The sequence below is a fragment of the Carcharodon carcharias genome, chromosome 3 (assembly GCF_017639515.1).
Source record: "Carcharodon carcharias isolate sCarCar2 chromosome 3, sCarCar2.pri, whole genome shotgun sequence".
Lineage (NCBI taxonomy): Eukaryota > Metazoa > Chordata > Chondrichthyes > Lamniformes > Lamnidae > Carcharodon > Carcharodon carcharias.
Window position 1 is genome coordinate 33,550,174 of NC_054469.1, and position 14,989 is coordinate 33,565,162.

A 14,989-nucleotide genomic window follows, 5' to 3' on the forward strand; every position below is an offset into this window, starting at 1 on the left:
TCCAACAGCTGGCCTTCCTTCTATCTACCTGCCAAACCCCAACCTGTCTGAAATTTTACAGAGGGCAAAGGAAGCATCGGGCAGCCTCCCTACCCTTAGGCCTAATTATCCCAATTAATGGCCACTTTAAAGGCCTCATCCCATCACCGCCGGTATTTTACATATATCTGGGGGGGCACTTATGTCATGCCCAGCAGCTTTAGCCTCACAGGCTGGTGTGGGGCAAGAAGGTGGGACCTCCCTTGCAGGCCTGCTGGGTGCATCCTCTCAAGGTCTTCCCCCTTTAACCCTTGCCACCTGGCCTCTTGTACCCAGTCCCCCACATGACTTGCTGAGACCCGCAACCTGAACTTACCTGGGCTCTAGGCATGGTGAGCCTGCTTGTAGTCCCCATAGACTCCACTTCTCCTGACTGGCACTCTCAGGGCTACAGAGTTGCCGGCAATCAGATTGGCCAGCAATCAGATTGGCCGGCAACTCTCTAAGACAGGACTTCCTCCCAAGAAAGGGGCACAAGTCTCGCTCTAAGTCAATTAATGCTGCTCCCAGCATTAAATTGCTGCGTGGCAGCCATCAGGATCTTGGGCTGCCTCCCCATTGAAATTTTTGCTGGGGACGGGGGTGGGGTAGGTGTTGGGGTGTGGGTACCACAGCATCCTGCAAAATCCAGTCCGTTATTACCATGGGATTGTCAGCCCCCATGGAATTATATCCCAGAATCAGCCAATGTTTTAGGGCAAAGATAAAATTGCAGAAATAAATGTTAAAGATATTGGCTTTATCAATTTGCGCACACAGTGATAATGAATCTACTAAACTCCCAATCTGGCAGCGAGGATGTGCACATACATTTCTGTCTACTCTACACACCCACCCCACCACCACCACATTTAGAAAGGAAGTTGTGCTGATGGTGGGATCACACACCGGCAACACCAAAAGTGAACATTAATTTATAATTCAGGCAGGATTTTACGTCCCATGGGCGGGTGGGCGGGTGGGCGGGCGCATGTCCGACCCGATCGGGTGTAAAATAGCGCACGATGAAGTCAGGCAAGTGTCCCAAAGTTATTGCACGTTCGCACAGGCACACACAGGAGTCGGTGGCATGCCCGCCAACAATTAAGAGGCCTATTAAGGCCCTTAATCAATTAATTAAAAGCAATATTTCGCTGCCCATGCAACCTAATGGTTGGCAGGGGGGGGCGAATTGGCCAGGCGGACTTTGGATTTTTTATGAAACCTCATCCATGGGCAGGATGAGGTTTCCAACAGTAATTTTTAAAAACTAAAAATTTTTAGACGTAATTTTTGATATGTCCCTGTTCACGTGACTGAGTCATATGTGGGGACATGTTTGTCTCATTTTTAAAATCTTTTTATTTCTGTTTCTACAAATCTTCAGCTCCCTGAGGCTGTTCCCTGCCTTCAGGCAGCTTTTACTGTGCGCTCTGCCACGCATGCGCAGGCTTCTGCGCTTGCGCTCCTCCCGCCCCAACCCCGAGCAGCGCTGAGGTTCCCAACATGCATTTCATACCGGCTGGCCGTTAATTGGCCAGCCGGCGTGAAATCGCGATCGGGGGCCAATCACGGGCAGTTTCCCAGCCGCTCCCAGGCCTGCCCTTCACGCCCGGCCGACGACCGGAAAATCCTGCCTGTTGTGGATTTACAAATGTCTCAGCTCGTCAACTGTCTCCTGATCAAAGCGCATGGCACAACGCAGTGCTAATCTGTTTCTGCTTTAGCTGTGACAGCATTACAGGCTAACATTCATATTCTGCCAAGTTCTCCACGGTTAGTGCTGGCTAAACCAGAATGACTTGCTGATGCGGTAGTCATGATAATGAAAAATAATGGACAGGAAGACTCCCATGCTTACCTCAATGTGAAGCCACCAATTGCTCACTCCACCCCACCACCACCACCCCCACCCCTCCACGACCCACTGTGACCCAAGTCCCAATGTCACATCTCCCCACCCCCTACTCAAATCCCCCAACCACACGCCTGCCAATGTCCCCTGCTTCCAACTCACCCGCCTCACTGACTCCAGTCAACGACTACCCCTGTGCTTCCTCCCTCCCTTTACTCAATTCCCAATTTTCAGCGACACTTTGCCAGGTGGGCTGCTTTATCCCCTCTGGGCCTCTCCATTCAGCAGCAGGGTTCATATCCTGTGAATCAACATTCCCTCCCCGACTCCCTACCCGGCAAAAACGGCCGTGTCCCAATTTCTACCATATTGATTCCATGTTGGCCTTTGAAATTCTCTTTTACCACAATCTTGCTAAGCATCTGCCAGCATTATTTTAAGGAAGGCATTTAAACCTTTGGGTTTAAGCAGCATATGTAAATTGGAAGGGGGGTTGGGGGGGCTGATGTGTTAATATGATTTCAAAGTACAACCAAGCCAGTCACCACAGTCTGCCAGTCACTTCTTTAATACCAATTACAAGGATAACTACTAAGGCAGCTGCTAACTACTGCAGGATTTCACAATACCCAGTGGCTTCAGGAAAATCATAGCAATTTTCACAATTCATGTGAAAACTGACAGTTATATTTTGAGCTATTACAGAGTGACCGTACCCATTCAGAAGTGCTGATTGGCTGAATTACAACAGTCTTTACCAGCTTAATCAATTTTCCTGTCAATCTCTGACCTTCAATCGTATAAAATGAGCTATTTTAAAACAAGATATAAGTAGTCAATATGTGACTAATTTGTGCATTGCAACTCTAGGTTCTTTTTCGTTAAATAAGCATCCTAAGGTATAATTTACAATGGTCCTCATGCTATGGTGATGTGGTATTTCTTTTGTGGAAATCACTAAAATGTATGCTTCTGTGCTAATTGCACCTAGTCTATAGCAAAAGGCATGATGCCAGACAGATTTATAACCTTTTTCATTTAACACACTGTCAAGAATCTATTTTCATGATGTGCTGTGATTTATGCTTCAACACAAAATCTTTGACTGATTAGACTGCACCATCTACAGAAGCAAAACATTAAGGGCATTAAAATTTCAATAGGTTTGTTCCCTGAGTAGCAAGCACAATAGTGACATCTTGTGCCTATCAATATATCTATTAACTGAGGCTGAGCTGCTTCTCAGTAGAGCTCTTGCTTCAGAGGGTAGGGAGTATATTGATCAATATACTTAATATACTTTGATTCAAGTATCTTTGATCTTTGCTCTTAAACCAGTGCTTTGCAACTTAGTTGCATGAAATCAGGACCGTTCATTGCTTGCATCCATAAGAGAAGATAGACTCGTCTACCTCCTATTTAATGTCTTCTCAGCATAATTTATAATACCTTTCATGGCACCTTGGGTTTTCGTTGGCTTCCATTTCACCCTCATTGTTGGTTTATATTTAGGGAGGGAGCAATGTAGAGCAACATGGCTGCCTTGTTGCTGGAAAAAGTGACTCTGGTTTTCAGCAAAGTTGCTTTTTGTGGCAAATAACCTTCTAAAAGTAGCTTCCACACATTCTTAAATACTCCTTTCCCAAATGGCTAAACTTTATTCTTTGCTTTAAGATATCACACTGCTTAGAAATAGTACAGTAATGCAACCCTTTGCCTAACTAGGGCACTCCTTTTCACTCGGACACGGCTTACTTCAACACAGGTCTTTTGTTTTTAAATAAACTAATTGAAAACGAGGTCAAATAGTACCAGAAAAATAAAGATAACAGTCTTGTTGCAAAAATGAGGTGTGAGACGAACCAAGCTGCCAATCCTGTCATATTAAATTAATGTCCATAGGTGGAATCCTTCTTAATATTCCCCATTGAGGTTTCAACTCACCACACCAGTCTAAGGACATTAATTAAGCATGACACCAGTAGATGGTGGTTCCAAGCATTTGAACAGAAAGGAGCACAAAAAAAATTGGAAAAATTCAATATTGGAAATGTGTGCACAATCACTTTAATGAAGACAGATAGTTTTAACATACACTTGAGTTTCTTTAAGAAAAGAACACACTCCGACAGCAGGAATGAATCAGCGATATAAGTCTGCTGTTGGAATTGCGGGCTGACAAAATCCATGAAACAATGCTGCTCAAATATTACAATAAACATCTTAGAATAGAAATTTTGTGTAAGCATGTTAAGTGTTTGCACACCTATATTGATACAAAGTCAAAGGAATGAAAAGATAACAGAATGGCACTTACTCTTTGCTTTGGTGTAACATAGTATCAGCTTTGCAGACATAAAGACCTGAATTCTCTTCAACTCAACAGAGTAGTGCTGGGGCAGGACTTTGTTACTGCAGTGGCCCCTGGCAGTATTTTGGGATTTGGGGTTGGGTCCCCAACATCAGGGTCAAGTGGGGTCCTGATTACACTATGTGGGGAATGGTCACCCAGCAGTGATTTTCCCTGAATTGGCTAAGTAGAGGCTGGAGCGGCCCCCCGCACACACACCACCAACCTCGCCCCCCCACCACCCCCCGTCCCCCACCACCATCCAATTAAGGATCAATAGAAGGCCTTCAAGCTCAGAAGGGGCTGAAGCCTGATTTATCAGGCAGAAGAGACAGGGGGCACCTCCCCATTATTAAAAACGGGCCATAGCTGTTGGTTTACTATCATGGAGGAGTAACACCTGCAGCGACCTGTGCCTACAACTGTGACCAGGGTGGCTGGGACAGCCTCTATGTCTTCCTGGAGCACTGGCCCTCTGGCCTGCCACTGGTAAGCCTCCTGCAGGCAGTTGACATGATCCCCATGGAAAATTCCAGTCAGCCTCCGATCATTGGCTTTAATTGGCTATTTACTTACCTCAAATGGCTACCCGCCACTTCCATGTCCGATCCCACCACCGGGAAAATGGCCCAGGGAAAGGGACATGTCGGAAAACCAGCACATCGGCCAATAGCGTGGATCTTCATTCCTGCCCACCTCTGTACGCACCATATAGAGAGCGGCCTTACGATCAGTACAAAGAAAACTAAAGTAATGCACCAACCTGCTGCAGGAAAGCCCTATCTCAAGCCCATGATTTCAGTCCATGACAAGAACCAGTTAGCAATGGATAAGTTCAGTTATCTCAGCTGTTCACTCTCTCGAGCTGTACATATTGACAATGAGACACATGCAAGAATTGACAAAGTGTGTAGACTTCAGCAGACTTCGAGCATCAGTCTGGGAATGAAGAGGGGTAAGTCTGCCAAGCAAGCTGAAAGTCTATAGAGCAGCAGTCCAGCCCACTCTGCTCTATGCACGGGGGACTTGGACAAAATCATGCCAAGAAGCTCAACCACTTTCACTTGAGCTGCCATTGGGAGTGTCTGAGGATGAGATGACAGGTCAAAATACCAGACACTGAGGTGCCCACTCAAGCTGACATGCCAAGCTTCCACACCATATTGAGACAGTCACAACTGGGTTGGGCTGGTCATGTGGCCAGAATGCCTGACACTTGCTTACAAAAGTGAATCTTCTATGGAGAGCTCGAGTTCTCATGGAAGTCAAAGGCAGCACTGTAAAGATATTCTGAAGGTTACTTAGGAGTTTTGATATAGACTTTGAGTCCTGGGAGGAGATCACCCAGGGTCACTGCACGTGGTGCAAGCAAATAAAAAACAGTAAGTACTCCTTTGAAAGCAAACATGTTTCGGAGGCAGAGAGAAAATGCAAGAAGAGAAAATCTCGAGCCAGCAACTCGTCCAAACTTCAATCATCTGTGATATCCTGTCCTATTTGTGGTAGGACATTCTGGGCAAGGATCTGCCATAGCAGTAAACTACATCCTCACCAGAACCCTAACAAAAGCCCCAGATGACAAACAAGGTCATCCGTGCCTTGAAGAATGATGAGGAAGAAGAAGAAGATATGATGTGAAAATTCTGCCCCCTCCATGTCTCTGCAGTGAAGGTCCTTTGATGTGCAAAGTGGGCTCTCGCTGGGATCCCTGCCACTTAAATGGAATGTTTCTGTGGTTCTGCATCAAGGTCCCTACAGAAGGTAAAGAGCAAGGTTTAAAAAGGTCAGCATCTGGTGCTGTTACGGGAGGAAGAGGAATCCAGCACTAGATTCTTTCCCTCAGATGCTGATTTCAGAGACCTATGCCACCATTACTACATACTCTGCTACCACCTTTCTCCCAGTAACAGAGAAAGAACTCACATCTGCCTTTCACAACCTCAGGACATCCCAAAGAGCTATACAGACAATTTAAGTACTTTTGAAGTTCAGTTACTGTTGTAATGTGGGAGACGTGATAGCCAATTTGCACACAGAAAACACAAACAAAAATGTGATAAATGACCAGTTTGTCTGTTTTAAAGGTAGGTTAAGTGATAAATATTGGGCAGGACAACAGGGAGAACTCCCATGCTCTTCTTTGAAATAGTGCCAAGGGACCTTTTAAGTTCACCTAACAGAGTCAATAGGATTTCAGCTTAATGTCTCATCCGAAAGATAAACCTCCAGCTCTGCAGCACTCCCTCAGTACTAGATCAAAAGATCAGAAAAAATAGCAGCAGCCATTCAGCCCCTCGAGCCTGCCCTGCTCTTCAGTAATGTTATGGCTGATCTGATTGTGGCCTTAACTCCACTTTCCTGTCTGCCCACATAACCCTTGGCTCCTTGTAGATCAAAAATCTGTCTAACTCAGCCTCAGAATATATTCAGTGACCCAAATTCCACTGCTGTGCGTGGAAGAGAATCCCCTCTGAGAAGACTCTCTGAGAGAAGAAATTTCTCCTCATCTCCATCTTGAATATGAGGCCCCTTAATAAACTGCACCTAGTTCTAGATTCCCCCACATTGGATGTGCTCAAGTTTCTGGAGTGAGATCTGAACCCCTGACCTTCTGATTCTTATTGTTTTTATTAGTAACTACCATATATTTATAACTCCTAGTTTTGACTCTCTCACAAATGGAAGCATCTTCTCTATGTCTACCCTTTCACACCCTTGCATAATTTTAAAATTATGATATTTTAAAAATCATTATATTAGAAGTTTCTCTTTTCTAGCTCAGTCTTTTCTGTTCCCTAGCCTGTGTGATTAACATGGGACAAATTTGGGTGCCCATGCTTAGGACTTTTCGAAAGAGACATCAGTTTCAAATGTGAGTAACACAATCACATTCTCAAGTATAATATGAAGATTTTGGTTCAAAAACAGAAACAATAGGATAATTTGCATCCACACCTCAAGGGTGGTAATACCATGGCACAGATCACATGCCCAATAGAAAAATTCTGATTTTCATTCCACTGAAACCAACTGAAACACTGTTACCCACAAGGTTTACCCCAACATGTGCCAACTTGCCAACGACTATATCTGAAAACGATTAATAGCTCTCCATCCTTAACAGAAAAAAGGAAGAGTTCCAAGATGCTGTGTTAACACAGCTTTGATAAAGACTCTTTTGAAAATGTACATTAGAAAAACTTGCATGATGGGATAATTTTCAGAATTCGAAATCTCAGTGAGAAACCTCTCCCAATATTTGAAATGCTGGCATGTGCTTGCATGTACACACCCAAATATCTACTTGTGGTGAGTGAGGTTCCCCACTGGGAGAGTAAAGGCAGAAAATAACCTAAAAAATCCTGTCCGACACTGCGAGAATTCTTCTGGGTGCTGCGCCTGATGATGAAGGAAGCACAATATCCTCCGTTCTATGCTTCGAGTGTAATTGTAAATGTGCTCCTTCAGATTTCACTAAAAGTATCATGAGTGCATTGGCAATGTTGCTGCACGTAGTGACAAGGGAAACAATTACCTCGGTCTGTTACAAGTGATGTCCTGTACAAATGCGACTGATGTTCTAACTACCAGAGCCCCTCTGCCAAAATTTCAAACATAATGCTTTTGATCACAAAATGTTTGGGTGATCCAAAATTTATACCCAGGACAGTTTAACGCTGTTGGTTCGCCATGACTGGAATGCAAACAGTCCGCACATGCTTAAAACAAAATATACTTCTTAATGTTTGGTAACGAATCTATTGAACAGAACACAAAAGATAAACTTGTAGGTGACTAAGTACCTAGGGATTCCAGTTCGAGTTGCTATTGATGTGAGGGTTGTATCAGGCTATAATTTAGATGATAGGTCCTCTTCAATTATAGTCCATTAGGGTGACAGAAGAAAGGGTGCAATCAGTTGTGTATTATTTGAATTACATGTTGCAGCCGTGAGTGAAATCCACTTTCACATTCCCATATTCACATCAGATGCACTAACATTGCATTTTACCTTAAACTATTCCACACGAAATGATTTTCCTGTTCTTGGCACCACGCGTACAATAATTTACTGTGTGCAAAGTGGTGAAAGAAGGGACAGAGCCTAGTAACATGAGTCTCTGACTCCTTTGCATTTTCCACACCAGTCCAGGATTTTCGCTTAGAGCCTACAAAATGTCTCTACCTGCACTAGGTGGAAGAATGTAAATATTATGGTAATAAACTCATTTCCTAGGCTTCCACCTGGCAGAATCCCAAACTTGGCAGTGCCTGTGATCAGTGGAGCTTCAGTGCCTGAAATTGGTGGTTCTGAAAAGGATCTAATAACCTTACCCATTTTCAGAAAGGTTGATTTTTCCACCGCCTTTTCAGCCACAATAATGAGAATTAGAGGCTTCACTATCTTTGAACAACAGCCAAATTGCTCTAAACTGGTGACCACTGCCACTGCTTCATGCCTCTCAGGGCACAAGCCCCTAGCAGGGATGTCCTCGTGCTAGAATAAAAGCCGAGCTATGATAATGACCCAGTCCCGAAAAGAAAAGCAATTCCAGATCCCATCAGACAGGCCAAATGGTTCTCACCTTCTGAAAACCTAATTGTCTGATCAAATTGTCAATCACCATTCCTAATCTTTCATGTCATGAATTAGCATCCATTTTCTTAGATATACTCATTTATTGCTTTAACCTCTCATACAAATATCAGAGAGCTATTTCAAATTTACAGATCTCAAGGAGGCCTTACAGCCTATCGTGTCTGTGCCAACTCTTTACTGAAATAATCCAAAAATAATCCTAGTGCCCTGCTCTCTACCAAGAGCTCTGCATTTTACCTCTGCTTTATATAGTCATTTATCCTTCCCTTGATAAAGGCAATGGCTTCTGCCTCAAATGTTCCCTTTGGACAAGCATTCCCAAATTCAAGCAATTCTCTGCACACTGTAATTTCTCCTCACATTATGACCAGGATTTTTCAATCAGCGTGTAAGGGCAGGTCCAACACACTGGCAGGTAAAATGACGCGCGATGATGTCGGCTGTGCACCCCGCACTATCTCACGATGTTTCGTTCAGCGGGCGCAGGCCAGAGTCGGCTGCGGACACGCCGATGACCGATAGGCCCTATTAAACCCATTAACGAATTAATTAATGGCATTGTTTACGCTGCCCGTGCCTCAGAGAGATTGAGGTGCTCTTTTGCGTGCGTGCTCTCTCTCTCTCTCTCCCCCACCCCCCCCGGCCCGCCCAGGTAGTGCTGGGCTACCGCTCGCGTATTACACTGGGGTGGGCCCCCTTAATTGACCCGCCAGCATAAAATGGCGGTGCGGAGGCGATCACGGGCGGCTGTCAGGCCCGCTCCCGCCGTGCCCGCCCGACGCGGGAAAAATCCAGGCCTATGTGACAGTCCCTTAGTGGCAATTTTTACTTGGGCCTGAATTTTTCCCACGTCGGGGCAGGCTCGGCAGGGGCGGTTACGGATCTGACCCTCACCCGCGATCGGCTCCACGCTGCCATTTTACACGGGCTGGCATGGAGCTGCCTCAGGGAGATTGAAAGATTGAAGCGGTTTGTAAAATCATTCTTACAGAGGATAAAAATTGAATGAGACAAGTCCCCTCATGTAACTGTGTCAAATGAGATGGGACACGTTTTTATTTTTCAGAAAAGGTCTTTTATTTAAGTAGTAAAAGCTTTAGGGAACCTCATCCTGCTCGTGGATGAGGCTCCCTAAAAAACGCATAGGCCGCTTGGCCTTTTCGACTGTCTGCCAACCTCAAGGTTGGACGGGCAGCGTAAACAATGACATTAATTAATTCGTTAATGGCCTTAATAGGCCTATCAGTTATCGATGGGGGGGGCAGCCGACTCCAGCACGCGCCCACTGAATGAAACATCATGAGACAGCCCAATGACGTCAAGACACACGCCTGATGTCATTGCGCATCATTTTATGCACCCCCGCACACCAGTTGAAAAGTCCTGGCCTTGATAACCTCTCACTACTGATTCCATCACCTAAATCTTTCTCGAATCACCGTATTAAAACAATTTTGAAATCTCCATTAAATCCATTCTTAGACTGGTTCAGTGAATAGTTCCCACTGTTCTTAGTTTTCCATCACTGAATCAATGCTCTATGCTCCCTGTAAGTTTAAGTATTATTGAATAAAGAGACATGTAGAAGCTTTCCATCATGCACACATCAGGACACTTTGCAAGAATACCAATATAAGGGAAAAACAATAATTTATACTGTATGAGCAGAGGGCTGATTGGTTGGCAAGTGGAGTCTGATTGATAGAGGCATTGCTATGGAGAATGTACCAATTGCTGATGACTAGGGGTTAACTACCAAGCATTGTTTGAAATTTAAACCAGGCAGCTTGCCCCTGATTGGTCAAGGCATTGCCCTGAGGAATCAGTCAATGAATGGCTGACACCTATTTTGTTTGGCTGAAAGAGGTGCAATGTGTGTATATGTTCTTTCTGTCTGCAAAGAACAGGGCCATGTATTAATATATGTAGCTTCCAGTACACACAAATGCGCCATAATGCGGCCCAACTGACAATCTTAAATTGGTTGCTACCCGAAACAAGGTAGGCAAACAAACCTCAGCAAATTGCAGCTCACCAGATGCACGTCACTTAGGTACAGTTGTGAAATATGTCAGCATGATGGATGACCCAGCATGACCAGCAGGCAGGGGTCATAATTTTATGCAAATGTATTAAAATGACATCCCTGATGTCCGGCACGGGAAACATGGCCAGCCATCGACAGGTGGAGCGGACAATTGCAAACTGGTTTCACAATGTCATGAAACCAATTTTTGCCCTTCCCGCCATATTGTCCGCTCACACCCGCCATGATGCCTGACACCAATGGGGATGGAAAATTCTAGCCATTGCTTTTGATTCAGGTTCAAGAGTGTTAGCAAGATGATAGTTATGCTGCAAGAAACATTCCAAATAACCAACGTGTGAGCCAGTGGGCCTAGAAATTCATCTCGGTGGTGGCACAAAACAGGTGATATTGGATCGTCCGCCCTTTATATACAATACCTGCTATTCTGTTCCTGCAATGGAACATAACATCAGGCTGCATTTAACAGGCAGCCAGTCCGCTATCACCTGTTTCATACCACCAAAGACCATGGATTGTTAAACCATAAATTATAATTGAAACATCAACAGGTGCAGTGGAATCATGAAATGGTTGCAACTAGAAGGAGACCTTTCAGCTGGTCATGCCTATGCCAGCTATCTGCAAAAGCAACACAATCCGGTTGCACCTGAACCGGAACAGGACCAACATCCTTGCGGGGAGATTTGGTGGTGTTGTTGGTGGGGGGTTTAAACTCATTTGGCAGTTGGATGGGTTCAGAGTGGAGGTACAGTAGTGGGTGAAGCACAGCCAAATATAGAAAAGAAACTAAGTCAGTCTGAAAGGCAGAGCAAATATAGACCTGTTAAGGCACAAGGGAATAATGCAAGGCTGGATTGCATCTATTTTAACGCAAGGAGTCTTACAAGTGAGGCAGGTGAACTGAGGGTGTTGATTAACACATGGGAATATGATATTGTTGCTATCACAGAGATATGGTTGAGTGAAGGGCAGGACTGGCAGCTCAATATTCCAGGATATAGAATCTTCAGGCATGACACAGGTGGGGGGTGTAAAAGAGGAGGTGGCGTTGCATAATTGATCAAGGAGTCAATTGTTGCAGTAAGGTGGGATGGTATCTTAGAACGGTCCTCAAATGAGGCCATATAGGTAGAACTTAAAAACAAAAAGCAGGTAACCACTTTGCTGGGAGTATCGTTTAGGCCTCCAAACAGTCAGGGGGAGATAGAGGAGCAGATATGTAAAAGAGCAGAAGTGTAAAAATAATAAGGTAACAATAATAGGGGATTTCAACTTCCCCAATATTAACTGGGATAGTGTTAGTGTGAAAGGCTTAAAGGGGGTGGAATTCTTAAAGTGCGTCCAGGAGAGATTTTTGATCCAGCACGTAGAAAACAAAAGGCTTATGGCAGATTCTACAAGAGAAGGGGAGGGACTGGACCTGATTTTAAGGAATGAAGCCTGGCAAGTGGCAGAAGGGTCAGCGGGGTGGGGGGGGGTGGTGGTGGGGGGGGCATTTCGGATAGTGACCATAACTCTGTAAGATTTAAGGTAGGTATGGAAAAGGACAAAGATGGACTGGAAATAAAGGCCCTAAATTGGGAGAAGGCCGATTTCAATATGATAAGACAGGGTCTGGTCAAAGTGGACTGGGAGCAGCTACTTGTAGGGAAGTCTACATCAGACCAGTGGGAGTCATTCAAAAAGGAAATAGTGAGAGTTCAGGGCCAACATGTTCCCATAAAGGTGAAGGGTAGGACCAACAAGTCCAGGGAACCCTGGGTGTCAAGGGATATAGAGGATTGGATAAGGGAAAGAAAGGAGGCTTATGGCAGATACAGAGGGCTGAAAACAGCGAAAGCCCGAGAGGAGCATAGAAAGTGGAGGGGGGTACTTTAAAAAGTAATTAGGAGAGCAAAGAGGGGGCATCAAAAAACACTGGCGGGCAAGATTAAGGAAAATCCCAAGACATTTTATAAATATATTAAGGGCAAGAGGATAAGCAGGGAAAGAGAAGGGCCCATTAGGGGCCAAAGTGGCAATCTGTGCATGGAGCCAGAGGGCGTAGGTGAGATTTTAAATGATTACTGGAGAAGGACAATGTAGGTGTATAAATCAGGGAGGGGAGCTGTGATATACTTCAACAAATAAGCATTGAAAGTGAGGAGGCGTTAACAGTTTTAGCAGGCTTAAAAGTGGATAAATCCCCAAGCCTTGGTTAGATGTATCCCAGGCTGCTATGTGAGACAAGGGAGGAGACTGTAGGGGCTCTGACACCAATTTTCAAATCCTCTCTGGCAACAGGAGAGGTGCCAGAGGACTGGAGGACAGTTAATCTGGTACCATTATTCAAGAAGGGTAACAGGGATAAACCAGGTAATTACAGGCCAATGAGTCTAACATCAGTGGTAGGGAAACTATTGGAAAAAAATTCTGAGGGATAGGATTAATCTCCACTTGGAGAGGTAGGGATTAATCAGGGATAGTCAGCGTGGCTTTGTCAGGGGGAGATCATGTCTAACAAATTTGGTTAAATTTTTCGAGGAGGTGACTAGTTGTGTCGATGAGGGTAGTGCAGTTGATGTAGTTTACATGGACTTCAGTAAGGATTTTGACAAGGTCACACATGGGGAAATGATCAAGAAGGTAAGAGCCCATGGGATCCAGGGTAATTTGGCAAATTGGATCCAAAATTGGCTTAGTGGCAGATGGCAGAGGGTAATGGTCAAAGGTTGTTTTTTTGTGATTGGAAGCCTGTGACGATTGGTGTACCCCAGGGATCAGTGCTGGGACCCTTGTTGTTTGTAGTGTACATTAATGATTTAGACATGGATGTAGTATATGACCAGTAAGTTCGCAGATGACATGAAAATTGGTGGTGTCATAAATAGTGAGGAGGAAAGCTTTAGATTACAGGATGATATAGATGGGCTGGTAAATTGGGCAGAGCAGTGGCAAATGGAATTTAATCCTGAGAAATGTGAGGTGATGCATTTTGGGAGCACTAACACAGCAAGGGAATACACAATGAATGGTAGGAAGTACAGAGGATCAGATGGACCTTGGTGTACATGTCCATAGATCTCTGAAGGCAGCAGCACTGGTAGATAAGGCAATTAAGAAGGCATATGGGATACTTGCCTTTATTAGCTGATGCATAGAATATAAGAGCAGGGAGGTTATGTTGGAGCTGTATAAAATGCTAGTTAGGCCACAGCTGGAGTACTGTGTGCAGTTCTGGTCGCCACACTACAGGAAGGATGTGATTGTACTGAAGAGGGTGCAGAGGAGATTCACCAGGATGCTGCCTGGGATGGAGCATTTCAGCTATGAAGAGAGGCTGGATAGGTTAGGGTTGTTTTCCTTAGAGCAGAGAAGGCTGAGGGGGGGTGGGGGGGACTTGATAGAGGTATACAAAATTATGAGAGGCATAGATAGGGTAGATAGGAAGAAACCTTTCCCCTGAGTGGAGGTGTCAATAACCAAGGGGCATAGATTTAAGGTAAGGGGCAGGAGGTTTAGAGCAGATTTGAGGAAAAGTGTTTTCACCCAGGGGGTAGTTGGAATCTGGAACACATTGCCTGAGGGGGTGGTAGAGGCAGGAACCCTCACAACATTTAAGAAGTATTTAGATGAGCACTTGAAATGCCATAGCATACAGGGCTACGGGCCTAGAGCTGGGAAATGGGATTAGAATAGATCAGTGCTTGACGCCCGGCACGGACACAATGAGCCAAAAGGACAGTTTCTGTGCTGTATAACTCTATGAGCCTCTGCAAGAGCAACTCAATTATTCCTACTCCTGTGCCATTTCCCCATGGCCCTGCAATTTTTTTAAAGGCACTTATCCAATTCCCTTTCAGGAGCCACAAGTGAATCTGCGTCCACCACCTTCCGAGGCAGCATATTCCAAATCCTAATCACCAGCTGCGAAAGAAAGATTTCCCCCACAGCACTGCTGGATCTTTTGCCATTCACCTTATTTCAGTGTCCTCTGGTTCTTGACATGTCTGCCAATGGGAACAGTTTCTCCCTACCCACTCTGATTTTGAAGACCTCTGTCAAATCTTCTCTTCTCTAAGGACAACAGCGCCAGCTTCTCCAAACTATCCTTGTAACTGAAGTCCCTCTTCCCTG